At 40.5% G+C, this 18892-nt stretch overlaps 1 protein-coding gene across 1 annotated transcript in view; it reads right to left on the reverse strand.

The window, feature by feature from the left end:
• LOC127581892 (protein lin-28 homolog A-like) overlaps nt 1-18892 on the reverse strand; it is a 63913-nt gene that overhangs the window by 25749 nt on the left and 19272 nt on the right. The gene's annotated exons all lie outside the window — the stretch shown is intronic.

An 18892-nucleotide genomic window follows, 5' to 3' on the forward strand; every position in this document is an offset into this window, starting at 1 on the left:
TCTCATAACTTTATAAACAATTAAATCTCCCCTCAGCCTCCAATGTTCTAAAGTAAACTAACCCAGCCTAGCTGATCTTTCCTCATAATTAAACTTCTCCAGTCCTGGTAACGTCCTCGTAAATTCTCTTTGTACTCTCGCTGGTGTTACCACATCCTTCCTGTAATGTGGTGACCAGAACAGTACTCAGTCCTCTAGCTGTGCCCTAACTAGTATTTTATACAGTTGTAGCATGACCTCTCTGATCCTATATTCTGCGGCTCGGCCAATAAAAGTAAGCATCCTGTATACCTTCTTATTCTACCTGCTCCTGCCACCTTCGGGAATCTCTGTACATCAGATCAATTCTACACTGCTTCTCAGTATCCTATTCTCTTACTGTACTTGCCCTCTCCAAGTGCCACATGGTTCATCAAATGAGTACTATGTACAATATTTTGCCCATCCAACCAGTCGTTCGATATCTTTAACTTACTCCTTCACAATGAATGACTGAATTTTTGTGCCATTTTTAAACTTCATTATGTGCCTTAAATTTGCCTCACTAATTGATACATAGCATGAAAAGCAGGGATCCAAGTGCTGTGAAGCCCCAAAATAAACAGAATTCCACTCAGTAAAATATGCATTGACAATTGCCTTTTGTTCCCTGCCACTAAGACAGTTTTAGATCCAACTTGCCATGTTTCCTTGGATCAAGTGAACACTTATGTTTTGATCAGTCTGCGATGTGAGATCTTGTCATCAACCAGGCTAAAATTAATCACCCAAAGCAGGTTGACTGATAGCCAGCACTTCAGAAGGGAACTGCTAACTGTCAAAGATCCATAGAGTCATAGAAAGGATAGAGCATGGAAACAGGCCCTTCAGCCCACAGTCTGTGCCAACCCATTTGCACTAATGCTACATTAATCTTTTTTTTAAAATTCTCTCAAACTCTCCTCCAATTCTACACACTAGGGACAATTTACACTAGCCAATTAAGCTACCAACCTCTACACTGGGGACAAGATACAGCAACTAATTAACTTACCAACCTACATGCTAGCGAGGCAGCGGCTCTACTAGCTGCACCACTGCCTGCTGTTTACACTGCTGCATGTCTCAGACTTGTGCATACATGTAGTAGAAAGTGGAGCCCTCAGCATTACTCCAGGGTGAGCCTGCATAGGGACAGTGACCAAATTCATTTGGATGGGGTCAAAACCTTGTGGAATAAGATTAGTGCAGATGTTTGTTTTAATATTTTTGATTACTTATTAATCCTTAATTGTGTTTTAATTAAATTTCATTTAATTAAATAATTTTCAGGTTAAATCTATTTATAGTTTTTAATTGTTTCTACATTTAAAACTTCATTAAAAGACTTTGACAGCCAGCAAGCTGTCACAAAGCTGTGAGGATGTTCCGAGGCTAGGCTTTGGGGTATGCTGCCTGAGACCCAATCACCATCCAGAGCCCACTCCACTCACCGGCTGCCTGTTGAGTGTGCAGGGTTAGTCCTGTCGTTCCCTCTGGAGTCAGATAAAGCTAATGCACATGGGCATTGATTGTAAAGCCTGCATGTGGGGCTCTGTGATTATGCACCTTATGTCTTGGAAAGTTTTTAGTACGTTACAGGTGTTATACAAAATCAAATTATTGTCTCTAGTGAGTTTACCTTTGACTTGATGACATTATACCGCTTGGCATAACCCAGTCACAACGGGGCCACATAAAAACTTATGGCTGAGAAAGAAGTGATGAAGTGTTATTGGAAGTATACTCATCATTTGTGTCATAGGGTCAGAGTCATATAGTCATGCAGCAAGGAAACAAGCCCTCCAGCTCTCTATAGCTTGTGTGTCAGGCACTGCAATAATGCAGACTTCAACATTCCAATCTCCCCCCCGAACCTGCCCACATTCAGATGGTAATACCAAACACAGAGGATGGACACCAAACATACCACATCCAGGGGGATAATCAAAGTGTTGGATAAATTGTTAATTTTTCTTTCAATGCTTTCATTTACCAATTACTGGTTAATCATTAATACTGCAAAATGAGCCTTTTGAAAAGTAGCAATGCTGGACATTGGAGGTCAAGAATATGGCAACCTCTGCTGTATAATGCCTTGCCCTTCCCCCATTCACTCCAAACCCCATTCCTCATTGAGCAGCTTCCTCTCTCCCTCCCCACCACAACAAGGCAGCGGAGATTTTTAGGTTGCCCCACTCAACATCAGGAATGCCTTTGCACTGGTTTCAACTGGATGAAGCTGGCTTCTGACAGTGGCAGTAAACCAAAAATCAGCCACCTGTTTTCCTGTTGGAATAAAGTATTTTGGATATGGTGTAAAAAAACTGGGAAATGATTTACCCTCACACATTTTTGTGCTACTGCCCTAGACCAGTTTCACCACCCTCCCCCCTCCAATCTGCCTGCCTAAATTGTTACTTTTCTATCTGTAATGAAATTACTTCTCACGTGTCACTGCTCTGCATGGAAAAATTTCCTTCTCCTTCCAGTGGGAATCATGGAAACTCTGGAAGAGTCACTCACCCCTGCCCCTCCACATTTGAGAGAAACAAGAGTGGTGAGGGGGTGCTGGACAGCAGAGAACAAAAATACACATGCAGAAAAGCAGCAACAATCCCAACCCAATTAACAAACTTTAAGCAATCTCTCGTGTAATTAACAACACCACTAGAATCATTTAAAAATCCTGCCTTGGGTTACACAGGTTTTTAAATTGTGGGTGGGGATTTGAACACTTTTAGTTCAAGTTATGTGTCAGTGAATGGAAGGCAGCCAGAGACTGATCAGCCTAACTACTTATCATCAATGGGGGCCTCCCATCACAGGGAGGAAACCCACTGAGTGCTGCACCTCCCCCAACACCACCCCCTTCCCCCACCATTCTCATCCCATTCAAAGTCTGCAAATGTAATTCCCAGGCTAAGGATGTCCCCGTTGGATAAATAGGGGTATCCAGTGACCAAGGTGATGGGTGGTCTGGCAGAGGCCACCCTCAGTCTGCTCTGTGTTTGGGCACACAAGATAAGAACAAAGTAGTGGTCAGTCCCTGCTGGTCATTGCTGCCACATTCTTGAAGTGCCTGCACCATCAGGTCAGATTAGAAGTGGGCGATCAGTGATTGCATCAAAGGCAGCCTGGGAACGGAAGACTGAGATAATTAAACTCTGATGGAAGTTTCTCCACCACTCATTGTATTTTTTTGCCTGGACTGTTCACTAGCCTGTGGTTTCAAAATGCTTGGGTTTGGGAAGAGAAAAATCAAAGTCAATCAAAAATAAAAAGAAAGGAATATTATATTCCCAAAAAAATCCTTAAGGATCTTGATAGAATAAATAAAGAGAATCTGATTCGAGAGACAGGCGGTCAGTAACTAAAGGCCACAGATTTAAAGGTAATTGGTAAAATGACCAGGGACTACATGGAGGGATTGTTTCTTAACTCGGTGAATTATGCTCAGGAATGTACTGCCTGAAAGGGTGACGAAAACAGATTCAGCAGTAACTTGGAAATTGGAATTGGATAAATAATTGAAGGAGAAAAAAAAATGCAGGATTATGCAAAAAGAAACAAGGAAATGGAATTAATCCAATAATCCTATGGAAGTATCAACAGGGGCATATCAGGCTGAATGATCTCCCTCTGAAATGTAACAGTGAGTTTAATCCTGCCTCAACATGTACTGTCATACACAACAGTCTTCTGACAAAGTTCCACTCAGCTGCTTTGCTGACTAACATCCACCTCACAATTCACCTGTTTCTCCTACTTAGAGTACAGGAACACAGTACTTCTTAACCTGTACCAATTAGAGTATTGTATCACTTGCCCACATTATACCTCAGGTAGGATATCTTGGTCTTGGAGAAATTCAAGTGTAAATGCACCAGAATAACTAAATAAATGCAGGTAATACTGAAATAGTCAGCAGATCAGTTTCTGTGTAGAAAGAAACATAATTAACCTTTCAGGTCAATAACCAATCAGAACAGGAAGACTGGAAATCAAACATGCTTTAATTTGCAGGGAAGAGAGGGGTGGGAAGAAACCAAGGGGAATACACTAGGGTCGATTCCAAGAGAAACTGAATGACACGATTGATGGTGGTGCCGGCTGCAAGGTGGTTCTGAAGGCTTGTTAATCACAGCTGATCTGTCTGATGTTAAATGAAAACAGAGAGAAAAAAAGGGGGGAAAATCAGCTGGAATTCTGAGACAGAGAACACTGCAGTTGGTAGAAATCTAAAATAAAAGAGAATGCTGGGAATACTCAGCAAGTCAGGCAGCATCCTTGGAAAGTAAAAAAAAGTTAATATTCCAGTTTGATGACTTTTCACTGGAACAAGACAGATCTGATGCATTCTGGAAAGGCTGGGAATTCAATGTCGAGTCCCAAGACCAAAGTCTTGTTGGAAGATAGGGTGCCGTTCCTCCAACTTTACACTGTTCTAATGAAATCCAGTGTGAAGCCCAAGAACAGAGAGGTCAGTGTTGGAGTGGAATGGAGAATTAAAGTGAGAGGCAACTGGAAGCTCAGGGTTGCCCTTGCGGAAGGAAGAGATCTGTTCTCCAGTGTAGAGGAGACCCACATTGTGAGCACAGAATGCAGCAAACTAAATTGCGAGAAGTTCTGACAAAGCCACAGTTCAAATAACCATCTGAACTGGGCAGTTCTGATGTAAGATCATCAACCTGTGATTATAATTCTTCTCTACAAACGATGCCTGACCTGCTGAGTATTTCCAGCATTCTTTTATTTCAGACTTCCAGCAACTGCAGCATTTTGTCTTTCACAGTTCTGGCATTCTTCTTCTTCTCATTCAAATTGTGTTTACATCTCCGCCAGACAGATCAGCTCCAATTAAGAAACCTTCACCAAGTTCTCTGGGGTGGCATCTCCACCATCACTCGAGTTATTCAGTCTCCTTTGGTCTCCACCTTATCAAAGACGTTATCTTTATTATCTCCACTCTTCTCCTTCACTTCAAAAATGTTTGGATTTCTCACTTTTCCCAGATCTGATGAAAGGTCATCAACCTGAAATGTTGACTCTCTCTCTCCCCACAGCCACCTGACTTGCTGAGTATTTACAGCACTTTCCAAGTTAACTTTTTCTTCACCAGAATAATGCTGAGGCTTAAGTGGTTACATTTAGGAAAGATTTCCTGTAAGTCCTGAAGATTTAGGGGTGATCTAACCAAGGTATTTAAGATGATTGAAGAAATTGATAAGGTGGGTGGAAAGAAACTATTTCATCTTGAGGGAGTCTAAAGATGCTGACTTCTGAATGAGGAGTTAAACCAGGATCCTACATGGAATATAAAATCCCCAATACCACTCATTTCAAGGAACAGCCAATAATTTCCCCCTCAACTCACATCATGAAAAGAGGTTACCTGTCATTATTCTCACTGCCAATTGTGGGACCATATTATATACAAATGTCTATTCCAGAAATATGGTAGTGACCACAATTTAGGAGCAATTTATTCAAACAACCAGATTAGAGGTAGCAGAGGAAATGCCTAAAATACACACAACACAAACTCATATTATATGAACATGCCCCGTTCCAACTGAAAGGTGCAGGGTACAAGGCCCTGGAATCACTGAAACATGAAACTGATTCATGCATTTAGAATGTCACGAACTCACCACTGGCATTATAATGCATTGTTTCAGAGCTCTTCAATGGTCCAGGTATGCAAGCAAATCCCTAGAGCAATGTTCAATTAAATGTGGAAACAACTACATTGGATTTTTCTGAGCAATATCACACAGCAGGCACTTTGCTAAAGAGACAGCTAAAAACATAATGAAGTAACCTCATATGTGAGGGGGATGTTTAAACATTGCATCAACATTTAGTCACTTACAGTAACAACTTAATTATAACCACAAAATTTAATTCACTGTACAAAAATTTATATATTCTCTATACATATGCTATACATTCTTTACCATGTATGACATTCTAAATCCTGTGAAATATCCCCTATAATTACATATTATGTACTGCAATTATATAATCTCATGTAAGTTATATAATCTATTAATACATTAACTTTTGCTATCTATATATTGTCTATTAAATATCAGCCATTCAATATCTATACTCAATCAAACCAACATCCTGATTCCACTCAGAGGACTTCAATGAACAGGCTATATGAAAATTTACATTCCCAATACCAGACTCCCAAAACGTACACTCTATTCAGAGTTTCAACTTGCTAGGGATTCCCAGGCAGACAGAGGAAAAGATTCAGGAATGTTTTCCAGTCTTTCTTGAGAAAGCACAAATGATATCCCCATCAATTTGTGGGATTTGCTGGTCCGTGAAACTCAAAATAGAGAAGGCATATTCAGAATGGCATTGAGAACTACTCATTGGGAGCACACAGACCAGGATAAATGGCAGAAGGAGTGCATAACCTCCCAAACTACCCACCCATCCACTCCATCATACACTTCCTGCCCCATCAGTGATGGTGTCTGTCAATTCCACATCAGCCACCTGAGCACATAAAAACTGGAATAGAACAACTCATTCCCAATCTTGAGGGACTGTCTTAGAAGAGAAGATACAATCTTTATACAAAAAATAAATTCTTTATATTCTATTCAACACATGTGTCCATAAATTGGCACTTACAGATTATTTTCATATTGGGAACTGAAGACAAAGGGCCAAAATTATTCCCAGCATCTGTGTTCTTGATCTCTGGGTATACACAGTGACATCAAACAGTATTCAATGCTTGTCTGACATCAAAACAAAATGTCTACCATGTATAAAAAGCCTATGAGAACACTCGAGCAGATCTTACCTGGAGATTTGAGGTCTGCTTGAACTGGAGATTCCAAAGTGTCCATCAATGCCTATCACACTCCTGTGCTCTTGCTACAATCATCCCCAATCATCTGACCCACCCAGGCCCCATTTATTCACCCATAAGCTGGGTCTCAAAACTTGATTTGACTCGCCCACAAACTCATGAGATCTCCTCTCCAACTCACTCCCTCCACGTTCTCTGTAATGTCAGGATGTCACAGAGGAAAGATCCATTCTACCAACGGACATAACCTTAAACCTTTCGCAATGGTAGAATATCAGAGCCTCCTCTTCATCTCCATCAGTGGGCCAAGGCAAGAGCTGCCACAGGTCATGGCTTGGGGGTCCCTGCTGTACACCACAATATACCATATTCCAAGCATTTGCCTCTTTAACCTCGAATATGCCATATAATGAATAAACCATTTAACTGTTTGATACATTGTATCCACTTAACATAGAGCTAGAGCCTCTGATTTGGATTTTCACAGAAAAATTAGCAAAATTGGGTCTGCACTCCACATAGGTAATATTCCTCACTTTTTCATTCTTTTCATTTTTGCTTATTACTCAATCTCTTCCCCTCTGAGTCTTCCCTGATAAAAGATTGAGCTATTTCCTATGCCTTTTGAGAGGCCATTGAGATATTTAACTTCTTCTAACTGCCTTCTTATATCTACATTTACATCAACTTCCTGTTCTCATCACTGCTCACTAATGCATGCCTGATAGTCAGCATGGACTTGGTAGGCCAAAGGTACTGTTTCCCTGCTGTTTGACCCAATGGGTCTATGACCCATGACGCTACAACAATCCAATGCAATGCCAACAGCATTTGTCAGAGAACTGGACACAGGCAGCATGCTTCCAGTTTGAGTTGGTCCAAAAAGATATTCTGTGTCATTCAGGTCTAATCAAAATATCATCTACATACAGGCTTTCTGCTCAGGTTCACAATGTCACTATTTGGGTTCATCCTCTTGAGTCAAAATGTGACACCGAAGCTCTCTAGCTGTTAACACAAAAATCTTCTCTGGCAGCAGATGCAGGTAACAACGTACTTGCAAGCTCCAACCATCAGTTGGGTAAGTGGGGCTAGCTTCACTCCAAATTTTGTTGCCATCTTGAAAAAGAAGAACATTTAATTTAATCAATCAAGTCAGAAGGTCACGAGTTCAAGTCCCATTCCAAAGTCATGAACACAAAATATATACTGACACTCCCAGAGAAGTACCAAAGGGATACAGTGCCATTACTTTTCAGATGAGACATTAAACAGAAGCTCAGTCTGCTATTTCAGATGGGCACATTAGATGCTTCGTAGAAGAATCCCTGCTGGCCTAACCTATATTAATCCCTCAACAATGTCACTGAAACAGATTAGCCTGCAACTTACTGAATGGAAGTTGGTGTTAACTGCTAGGACACACAATTGTCTCAAAGTACCTTGTGCATTTCTGTAAGGATACATTTGCTGGATGAGTGTATCCAAATCCTGTATGGCAGGACCCTGAATGGAGCGAGGTCCAGAATAAAACTCACCCATAAAATGGGTGAGAAAACATAGGATAGACTGCAAAGCTACACCTCCAGCTTTGCCAACTGTCAAAGCTATTAATTCAAAAACTATTAGTTAAAAACTGCCATAATTTAAAAAAAATAAAAATTACTACAAATCTTTGAAACAATTTGAAAACCAAAACCTACTTTTAATCATCCTGCAAAGTCCCGAAAAGAATAAGTTTACAAATCTGTCACTGGTCTCATCTGGTGCAGGATCAGCATGAAGATTCCCCAGTGTAAACGCTGGGGAAGTCGAACAAGTCACTGCTCCACCACTGGAATCCAATGGAGAAACCCAGCCAGGAAATCACCAATGAGGCTCAGACACCAAGGTCCACACACTGAGGTTCACACAGAGGTTCACATGGGAGTTCTGAATTTACCAACACTTATACTGAGATATGCCAACACAATTTTCCTCTCCATGATTTTGCCTGCATTTCTTAGCAAATTCTGCCCCATTATTAGAATTATCCTTGTTTTTATTTTTGTTCTGTGTAAATTGTCTGCTATGCTTACAATGTTAGAACAGTTCAAAAGATTTTCATTGGCTGAAGAATAATTCAGAATGCCTGGAGGTCCTAAGAGTCATTCAATAAAGCAACACTTTCTTGCAGCTGTTCCTTGAAAGTACCTCAGCCCTTGTGTTTGTACATTACCTAACGTATTCCACAATAATATAGAATCATAGAAATTTATAATGTAGGAGGCCACTTGGCCCACCGTATCCATGGCAGCGATAAATGCAGACAACTGGATTATTCCAATTTCCAGCTGTCTATCTATAGCCTTATAGCTCAAGTAATCACCCTAGTACTTTTTAAGTCCGCTGGGTGTTTTACCTCCATCACCTTTCATCAGTGAATTCCTGATACTTTTTTTAGGTGCAAATTATTTTGCTCAACTCCCCCCTAATCCTTCTACTAATTAACTTAAGTCCACATCCTCTCTAATTTTAAACACCTTAATTAAAGTCACCCATTGGTCTTCTATGTTCTAAAGAAAATAAGCCTAGAGGAGCCAGTCTCCTGTCAGAATATTGGAGAATTTTAGTTATATTTCACCAGAGAGACAAGCACAAGACCCTATGGAAACACCCTAATTGAGTACCCGTCAACTTACAAGGTCATCCAGGTGAGAGATCCCACAGATGTCACATCACCCACACCATGATGGGCGCAGATGACCATTGGACTGGGGCCACCAGCTTATCCATTCTATAATATCCATCAACTCAGTGACAGAAACATTGTTGCAAGGAAATCAATGTTGAGAGGCTCCAGGGTCCTGCAGAGATAGCTCTGCTTTTCCAGTACTCACAGACAACCTGCTGATTCCTCGCCATGCCCCCAGGTAATGGGTACCCTGATTTCCATTATTAGCACCTGTAAAGAGACTTCTTTGTTTGTCTGCCAGAAAGAACTGGGACTGGCTTGATGAGAATGACCAGGAGATCCAGGATCCATTAAGTGCTAACACAAAGGTGTTCCTTGATTGGAATCTTTACTATGTCTCAAGGAATACAAACTGCTCTACAGACAACTGAAGACAGAATCCGGCAGAAAAACTCAAGACATCAAGACTGAGGGTGAAGAGACAGCATGTCAAGAACTGGCCAATATGATGTGCTTGAAATCTTCAGCTATGCCACAGTCATCTACAGCCCAAACATCCAAGGCTCCAACACACTGAAAGCCAAGAACCTATTACGGGCAATGGGGCAGTCAGTGACTGCTGGAAGGAACACATCAGAAAAACATCCCCACTATGTTCTTTACATGAATGCCCTCAACTCTACCCCACAGCAAACTATATAGTCCAGCCTCACTGCCACCCATGACAAACAAGAAGTTACAAAGGTTATTTGCCAACCAAAAAAGCAAAGCCTTGATACATGTTACAATAATAAACCAATTTACCAAATCACCACAAAGTGCATGGCCTACTGGGCAACAGTGATCACTAGCCTCTGAGTCAAGAACCTTGAAGCAATGGAGTAATACCACCAACACTGTCTCCTCAAAATCTGTTAACACAGCATCCTTAATTCCAGTCAAGTCAGCTGTGATGGGCAGACCACATCATTCATGTACCTGGCATCAGATTCTGAAAAAACACACTATTCCAAGCCCTATTACAGCAGGACGATTGCAGATGAACAGAGGTAAAGATGCAAGGATGTTCTCAAAACCTCCTTGAAAACATGTAACATTCCCACTGACTCCTGGAATTCCGAGCCCATACCACTCAAAATAAGACTAGAAGTATTCAGGATGCCACTGAGAACCTGGATTCCATTTGTCGGGAGCACACAGAATCCCAGCATAAACAGATGAAGGAACACAGAACCTCCAAAACCTACCCACTGACCTACCCCACCAAACTTCTGCCTGAACTGGGGAAGAGTCTGTGGGATCTACATTCACCTCATTAATCCCCTCAGAACCCACCAAAATAGAGAGGAAGCAAAGCCTAAGAGTCGATGAAAATGTTACATTGTTCCAAGAAGGCCTTGAGGAGATCCTTGAATCATTTCCTCTTTCCACTTGGTAACTTTTTTTTCATGACAGCGTGTCATTTTTGAGTGTCTTGTGTTAGGCTTGCAAACATGACCTGCCCACTGGAGCCCACTAAGACAGTATTGTGGGCCACAATACCAGGTACTGGCACATAGAGTGATAGTAAATTTCATTATCAATACCCACCTTTGGATTAAAGGCGGCTCCTGAGATACGAGAAGTGGTCCATGTTTTATGGGGTCCTGTCACCATTCTTTATTGTTGAAGTGTGGTGCTGGAGTAAATTGTGGAGGACCTTCATTTTGCAGATATTTAATGCAAGGCCCATTCTCTCATATGCTTCAGTGAACGAGTCAACAATGACTAGGATTTCGGCCTCAGAACACATGGGTAAGCAAGCATCAACTGCATACTGCACCTCAATGACTGAAACTGAAATAAACTTCATTCTGTAGTAGAGACAAATCTAAGTTGAGCAGTTTTTCATTGGTCTTAGAAGTTAGTTCCACTCTCATAGGAAGTTTCTTGGAGATAAAGTATAGCAAAATAAAAAGTGAGAAATGTGATAGGGTGTTAGTACTGCCTTGTATGACACCAGTCTGCATTGTGATTGGGTTCATTGTAGACACAACCTACCATGACATAATAGAACAATACAGCACAATACAGGCCCTTCAGCCCACCATGTTGTGCTGACCTTCAAACCTTGCCTAAGACTATCTGACCCCTTTGTCCCACATATGCATCTATTTTAAATTCCCCCATATGCTTATCTAACAATCTCTTGAAATTGACCAACGTATCAGCCTCCACCACCACCCCAGGCAGCGCATTCCATGCACCAACCACTCTCTGGGTGATAAACCTCCCTCTGACATCTCCCTTGAACTTCCCCCCCATTACTTTAAAGCCATGCCCTCTTGTACTGAGCATTGGTGCCCTGGGAAAGAGGCGCTGGCTGTCCACTCTATCTATTCCTCTTAATATTTTGTTTTAATTGTCATAATGTTTAAACATTTATAATCATTGCCCCTACATGTAATTGCAAATCATAATTAAATACCAAAAGCACGTAATCTGGTAGGGAACCTTGTAAAGCTCCACAGCTACAACCCTCCAGTCTCTAAGACTCAATTTGACAACTTCCCTTCACTTTTTCCTGGTGAGTCTTCTTTTTAAGTCTAACTTGTCACTTCCCTTGAATTGCATGTCTTCATTTTCTGTTCTTCTGCAAAGTGAGACTTTGTCAACTACCTTGCTAAAATTTATGTAATGCACTACATTCGTTACCGCTCCTTGTTACCTCTCACATTATTGAATTCAGTTATGTAGACACAACCATGCTTTAACAAACTTATGCTGTGTGTTCTCAATTAACCTGTGCTAATTTGTGCTATATTTCCATTAATTTTTCCAAAAATATCAGGCTATCTGGCTTGTAGTTACTTCATATATCCATTTCTCCCTTTTTAAACAACAGTACCACATCAGTAGCTTACTAGTCTTCTGACACTATACCTGTGGCCAAGCAGAAGTTAAAATTGAAAGTCAGTACTCACTTGCTTTTTTTTAAAAAAAAGAGATTGGGCTATATTTTATCTGGGCCTGTTGATTTATCAACTAGTAAAGACCTCAATCTAGGTTTATTACTTTCAATGCTCTATATTCCTCAATTTCCATGTCTTTATCATCCTCCTTTTCCACCAATATTGATTATGGAGAGAATTACAACCATGAGGAATAATGATATGCCAGAAACATCAACAAATGAGGCCACTCAAGCTGAACTGATGAACAAAAAAAATTTGCAATTATTCATTTGGAACTATATTGGATGCCTCTGCCCCTGAACTCAGGCTACCATTTTGGGTTTTTAATATGACCTATTTTTCCTTTGTTATCCTCGTTCTCTTCACATTTATAAAACTAATTAGGGTTTTCCTTAATTTTATCTGGTCATTTGCACTCTTCGCCTTTCCAATTTTCTTTTTATTTTGATCCCTATGCCATCTCAGCTTTCTGCAATGTTGAGCTCTTGGAATCCGTCATAAGCTTCCCTTGTTTGTCTTATTCAGCCCTAAATGCTCCAGATCATTCAGGGTGAAGTGACGAGATCATTAAACCCCCTTGTCTTTTATTGGGAACATAGTTGGTTAGAACCCTCACAATCACCTCCTTGAAGGCCTCCCACTGCTCTGACACAGATTTACCTTCAATGAGCTGTTTCTATGAGTTTTACTTTATCATAATTCAGCCTAGTAAGATTAGCCTTACCCATTCTGGTCTATCTTTGTCCTTTTCCATAACAACACTAAGTCTAACTAAACGATGATCACTACCAACGTCCTGCCTCTGTCACCCACTCTCCCACTGCCCCAAGTTTATTCCCCAAAAATGCCAAGTATCGCTACACTCTTGTAGGCTTGTAACACACTGATTGAAAAAAATTTTTTTGTGTGCATTTCAAGAATTCTGTATGTTCTATGCCCTTCACTCTGTTACTATCATTTCCCCGGTATTTTTGCATTTCTCAGAGGCTTTCCTGCATATTAGTTCTTCTAACACCCTCTCACTATCAGGTGACCTACAGCTACTTCTAGTGTGATGATAGACCCAGTATTGAACTGTCATCCCTGCCCATTTTAAACCATGTTTTAGCAATCATCACAGTATCATACTCCTACATGTCATTGTGTTCTCAGTTCATCATCTTAATCTCCCAGACTCCTTGTATTAGGGTATTATAAGATAAGATAGCAAGTGATCAATGCCAAACTGCATTGCTTCCTTTCTCCCCATTCTTTGTTGCCCCAGCCATCTGTACTCATTTTTTAAACTCCATCCCTTCCACATCCAATCTTGCCTGCATCCTTTCCAAAATTCAGACCTCATTCCCTTGCCAAATCTCCCCAAATGGCACAAGCAAACCTTATGTGAAAGAGAACATACAAGTTACTGAATCTACATTGCACTATTAAAGTAGAGGAATTAGACCAAAATTTGTTTGCACTTAAAGAGCAACTTTAGCATTAAAATATCACAAAGCACTTCTTAGTAGTGTTCTGAAAGAAACCTTCCTCTCTGATCATCCAGCTTGGGCAGTCCTTCCCTACTGAGTGCTGTGGTTCATTTCCATTACAACAATGCCACGTAATTTGCAGATTTATGATTCCTACTCCCTCAGCTGCATTCTGGGTGTACAGGCCAATGAAACTGTCTATCAACAAACCTAACCAGTGGATTAGGGCCTGTAGTCATAGCCAATTAAATCCAGGAGCCCTAAAATAGGTGCTTTCATACTCAGTCTGTAACCTATGAACTATAGGGATTGACACCGAAGAACTACTGTTATAGAATATGCCTGTTAATGCACTTGCCTGTAATAAAATCCATTGCTTTAAGGATCCTCCCATTTTAAAATCCATTATTGATAGGTTCTCAGTTATAAAATTTGCTCTAAAATAAAACCATTCCTCATGGAACAAAACCACGATAAAACCATTCAATATAGAAGCTTCTCAGCCCTCCTGAAATTAAATAAAATCTCCTAAAGTCTTCTGAAAGCAACCCAGGTGATAAATCTATCTGCTATAACATAGGAGCTATTGCATACTCAAACCACAGGTTAAACCAACCTGAAGGTCGGATGCCTGAGGGAATTGAACCAGCCAGATTAACAAATTCAAGATGGGGGTGTGTGGGTGTGGGGGAGGGGCCTTTATGCATGCATTGATGCTGTGGTATGGCTCCACCTATATGGAGATAATCCCCCAAAACAAGGGCATAAAGTGGTGCTGAGGGCGTGGGAGGGGTGGGGGAGATGCTGTAGTGCAAGTTCCCAGGTGAAGTTGATGCCTAATTTAAATTGGAGGCCAGGTCAGGATTCACTCCGGATCCACTCGGGCTGCTGGTTTAAGAGAGGTCAATCTCAATGCAGTTTCATCATGTGATGTGTTGTGTCAGGCAAACATGATGAACCCTCCCAGAATATTAGAGAGCTGGCAACCCTAATCTTACTTACTGCTTATAGAATCCATTTGTTATAAAAACAACTCCACACCAAATCCACTTCTTATAAATGTCATTCTAAAACCCACCCCGTTTATAACACGATTGTTACAGAATGCACTCCATGTTTTTTTCTTAAATCTACCAATTAAGACCCCATTTGCCGGTACAGAACCTGCTTCTTGAAGAACATGCCATTTAAAGAACCGAGCCGTTAGAGAATCTAATGGACTTAAGATGGGAATAAGTTGTTGCCCATGCATATTAAAGCACTGCAAAGTGTGCAATTTATCATAATGATTTGCTATAAAATTACTTTACACACTCAAACAGAAACCAACATACACACACACACACACATTGACATATTCAATCACAGATCTGCACATTGATAAATACAAACATACATACACTGACACACACTAAAACAGACCAACAACTAGAGCCACATGGGCCCACACAGATTCATACATCAGAACATGCATACACAGTCACAAGCAAAAAGACACATAAGTTCATACAAATACACACAGAATCATATATACTCTCTCACTAACACAGCCCACACCAAGCCATTGATAGTCAGGCTCACACAAATACAATCACACAGCCACACAAACACAATCTGATATGCACTCATTCTAACAAGCACTCACACTGATATACACATTCACTCACGTACACAGGAACTCTTCCAAGAATACACAAAGATACAGCTCTTTCCTGTAGTATGGCAGGGTCAGAGGTTAAAGACGGGAATTTGATGTGGGGCAGTGCAACATTCTTTCAAAGGAAAGGTCGCAGAAATCACTGAGAAAGTTTTCCGCTCCTGTTCCTCCTCACGCTACAACTCAGCTTCAGGCTATTGTGAGCTGCTTTGGGGCAGCATTGATGCCAGTGGATCTGCTATCCTGGTTATTTACTCTAATCTTCTCTTAAAGTGACACCACACCCTCTGGGAGTGTGATGAACCAGCAAACTTGTAAAACATATTCTGACCAACTAGACTTAACTCATACCACTCTGTAGAGAATTGAGTCCCATAACCTAAACACTCCCTCTAGGGCAGCTAATGAAGGCAGGTTCCACTGGTGGGACTGTCATCTTTTGGCTGGGACATTAAACCAAGGCCTTATCTGCCTTCTCCAGTTAATATAAAAGAACGTGTGATACTGTGTGGAAGAACAGCAGGAGCATTCTCTTAATATTTATCCCTTAAACCAACATCACCTAAAGATCATCTGATCATCATAACGTTGTTTGTGGAACAACACACTCAAAAGTGGCCATTGCATACCTTACGTTATAGCAATATAAAACAAAATTTTTTTTTAAAGCTGCCAGGTGTTTTGTTACATCTTGTGGTTGTGCAAATGATTTAACGCAAGTCTTTCTTATCCACATTCCAAACTCACTCCAGCACTTACATCCTGTGGATCAGCTCCGGATTCATTCCAGTACACATGCCACAGAACTCCTCAATACATCCCAACATCCCACCTTCCCAATCCCTATCACTTCCACCCTTCACCCCTAGAAACTTTTAGTCCCCTAATTACTTGATACAGTCAGAAAAATCGCAAGATGTTGTTGCTCTAAATGTATCAGCCATGCAGAGGCACCAGCTAACAGAGACAGAATGGGGGCGGGGGGGGGGGGGGGGGGGTAGGGTATTCCTAGCCTCTTCTACAGGATGGCTGCCATCACTTTAAGCATTTACATATACTAATTGCATCACAGAGGGAAGTATCTGGATGAGTTTACAACAGGAACAGTTTGGAACAGGCTGAAAGCAGGGGAAGTGGATGATTCTTTTATTCATTCCATCCTCATTCAGTCAGGATAGTATGTAATTCTCAGCAGATTGCTAAATGTGAATGTCACATTTTTGCAGGAGTTCTATCACTGTGGCCAGAAGCCATTCTGAAAACAACAGCAACAACTTACAGCCACCAAACATCCCCAAGCACTTCACAGCAAAGTCGTCAAACTAAGTTTGGCAGTGAGCCTCATAGAAGGATATGGGGTAGGTGATTAAACCTTGGTCAAAGAGGTAAGTTGTAAGGAGAGTGTGTCAGCAAGAGGGAGAGCTAGAGAGCAGCAATTTAGTTCAGGGAGGCAAAGTTTACTGCCTAAGTAGCTGAAGGCACAGTCTATGTATTATTTTGTTCTTGTTGAAAGAGCTATCCAATTAGTCCCACTCCCTTGCCCTTTTCCCATAGCCCTGCAAAATTTTCCTTTTAAGTGTATATTCAATTCCCTTTTGAAACTTACTATTGAATCTGTTTCTCTCCAGCAGTGCAATACTGATATCGCAACAATTCATTGCATTTTAAAAAATCCTAATTCCCTGCCCTTCCCCCACCAATGACTTTTTCATCAATTATTCCCAAATCTGTGTCCTCTAGTTACCAACCTCACTGCCACTGGAAATACTTTATAAAAACCCTCATTTTTAAGGTGATACATTCCACACGTTGAGGCTGGAGAGAAAAAAAGAAAATCTCTGATTTGGGGACTAAAATGCAGATATTGGCTGACACTGTTACGTTTTTTTTAAGGTTTTTCCTTGCTGTTTCTTCTATCTAACAGCTTCGAGTTTTGGTAGTGGAGGAAGATTTTTTTTGTAATAAAATATTTCAATTTTTTCTTTCCTTATTAACTAACTACTATATGTGATTATTGATTTAGAGTATTGTAATCCTAAGTACAACTTAATACAATGTATTCAGTAGTATTTTTACTTTCTTTTTTGATGCATGTACTCTGTATTTTTTTCATGGATTTAATAAAAATATTGTAAAGAACAAAGAAAAACCCTTAAGATCTTGAACACATTTTGTTCAGCTACGAGCTTCGGCTGTACTCAACTCCTCACTACATGAACTGCAACGCCTGAACCCCATGCAGAAGAATTACATTTATTACAATAAATTAGTGCTGCCTCAAGGTAACATTGTGTGAGCATGTGCTGTTTTGCAACAAACACTGCATACAATACTGTAGTAACCATCCCAACAGCTATTTTTGAGCTCTTTGAAAACAGGCTAATGTTTGTCTGTGAGGGTCCAATTCTGAGGGCTATAAATAAAGTAGTAAGTCATACTGAATGTAGACACTGCCCAAAAAATTGCCCAAGCCCCCTCAGGATAAATTAACCACCACCAGGTTCCACTAAATCCATTCAAAAATTAAACAGAAGTTTCACGAACAAGGCAAATAAAATCTGCTTGTTAAATGTGTCTTTTGTTTTAACTTGTCCCAAGAAAAGAGATTTCTTTTTAAAAAGTAATTTACTTCAGGCAATGGATTGATATTACAATTCAAGATGATTAGTTTTTTTTGAGATAAACTTATTTTCAAAGGATTTAATCAACTTCACCCAATTATCTCTCTTAAATATATCAAGGAAAACTGATGTATTTAAAGAACTGGATCAGCACAGATTTTGCATTTGATTGTGTGAAAAGGAGTTTGAGCAGGAACTTGGGAGAAAAGCTCATCAAAACCTCAGTTTGGACAATTTATGTCTGAATCATTAACTGCAGCTGAAGCAGCTGCTGAAGGAGCCATGCGTACCTGGTGAATTCGGGAGAACCTTCTTCATCCAGAAAGTAGGGTTCAATAGAATATTGAATATTAACTGAAGTAGCATCCAGAAGCCAACATTCTTAGTGCAGTGAGCTTGAGTACTACTTCAGCAGATGTGCAGATTTAAATTAATAGTAAATGAGTACCAATAATCATAACCACAAAAATCACAAGCTGTTGTCAAAAACCCACTTATTTCATCAACAATTTTTAGGGAAGGAAATCTGCCTTCTTATCTAGTCTGGCCCATTTGTATCTCCAGACCCACCAAAGTAGTTAAATCTTAACTGCCTAGCAAGCTGCTCAGTCCAGAGAGCAATTAGGAATGGACAATAAATGCTGGCATTGCCAGCAATGTC

This window comes from Pristis pectinata, chromosome 22, assembly GCF_009764475.1.
Source record: "Pristis pectinata isolate sPriPec2 chromosome 22, sPriPec2.1.pri, whole genome shotgun sequence".
Classification (NCBI taxonomy): domain Eukaryota; kingdom Metazoa; phylum Chordata; class Chondrichthyes; order Rhinopristiformes; family Pristidae; genus Pristis; species Pristis pectinata.